The sequence below is a fragment of the Gopherus evgoodei genome, unplaced genomic scaffold, assembly GCF_007399415.2.
Source record: "Gopherus evgoodei ecotype Sinaloan lineage unplaced genomic scaffold, rGopEvg1_v1.p scaffold_66_arrow_ctg1, whole genome shotgun sequence".
NCBI lineage: Eukaryota > Metazoa > Chordata > Testudines > Testudinidae > Gopherus > Gopherus evgoodei.
The window spans coordinates 52,472-54,058 of record NW_022060087.1 but is presented as its reverse complement, the minus strand read 5'-3'; positions in this window follow the sequence as shown (position 1 = coordinate 54,058).

Sequence of the window (1,587 nt, the reverse complement as noted above, 5' to 3'; positions counted from 1 at the left end):
TGTCTTCTACACAGATAAGCTTTATTCTCACTGTATACCCTGGGGGAATTCTGTAACAAAAAAATTAAATTCTGCATGCTATTTTAAAATTCCATTTTTTATAACAATATAATCATGCCAGTTTCAATTCTTTAGGTAATTTCAGAATACCTGTCCACAAGTATGTCTGTAACAATATTAGAACAAAAAGGGATTCAGGAAATGTTTTTTGGCAAATAGATTCCTTATTAGGCATAAGAACAGCCATACTGGGTCAGACCAAAAGTCCATCTAGTTCAGTATCCTGTCTTCTGACAGCCACTGTCAAATGCTTCAGAGGGAAGGAACAAAACATGTAATCATCAAGTGAGCCATTCCCAGCTTCTGGTAAACAGAGGTAGGGATAGCATCCCTGCCATCCAGGCTAATGTCCATTGATGGACATATCCTTTGTGAATTTATCTAGTTCCTTTTTGAACCCTGTTATAGTCTTGGCCTTTACAACATCCTCTGGCAAAGAGTTCCACAGGTCGTGCGTTGTTTGAAGAAATACTTCCTTTTGTGTGTTTTAAACCTGCCTATTAATTTCATTTTTGACCCCTTAGCTCTTTGTTATGAGGAGTAAGTAACACTTACTTATTGACTCTCCACACCAGTCATGAGTTTATAGACCTATCATATCCCCCCTTACCTTTCCAATCTGAACAGTCCTTATTAACTACTCCTCCTATGGAAGCTGTTTCATACCCCTAATCATTTTTGTTGCCTGTTTCTGAACCTTTTCCAATTCCAATATATCCTTTTTGATGGGCGTGACCACATCTGCACGCAATATTCAAGATGTAGGTGTACTGTATATTTAAACAGGCAATATATTTTGTCTTAGCTATTCCTTTCTTAATGATTCCTAACATTGTTAGCTTTTTTGACTGCATATTTATATGTAACTTAGTTAATTTAAACTACAATACAGACACTATTTCCCACACCCCTCAGAAGCTGTGCAAAGGCTTGGGAGAGTCAGGGTTAAAGGAAGAGCTGAGGGAAAGAGAAGTAATTGCTGGGAAGGAGCCTGGGAATGAACTTGGACAGTTGTTGTGCATGGGTGGGAAAAGTGTGGAATAGATTTTTTGGGGGGGGGGGGGAGAAATTGTTAGAGAGCATCCCACCTGCGGACCCTGGCTGACCCATTCAGTCAGGCATATAAGCCCCTGTGTCCCTACACCCCCACCCAGCCACCCCTTCTCCCCTCATCCGCATGTCCCTATACCCCACTCAGCTACCCCCCATCCCCATGTAGCCTTGCACCCCCCTCCCCCCACTCCAGCTGAATGCTGTCACCTCAGTTGCTCCTATGCCCCAGTCTGTCTCCCCCACATTAACCCTTCTGACCCCTAGTCTGTGGAACACCACTCCCCCCCACACACCCTGTAGTCCCCACTCTGTCCATCCTTCCTCACATGGTCCCAGGAGCAGGGCACTGTGGGGAACTAGCCTCTCCCCAGCAGGCTGCTCCACCTCCCTTGTTCTGGCAACAAAGCAGCCTCTGGTGGGCGAAAGGTGTAATTGCAGCACCTCCCCAGGAGAACGTATTTTCTGTGTGTGTGT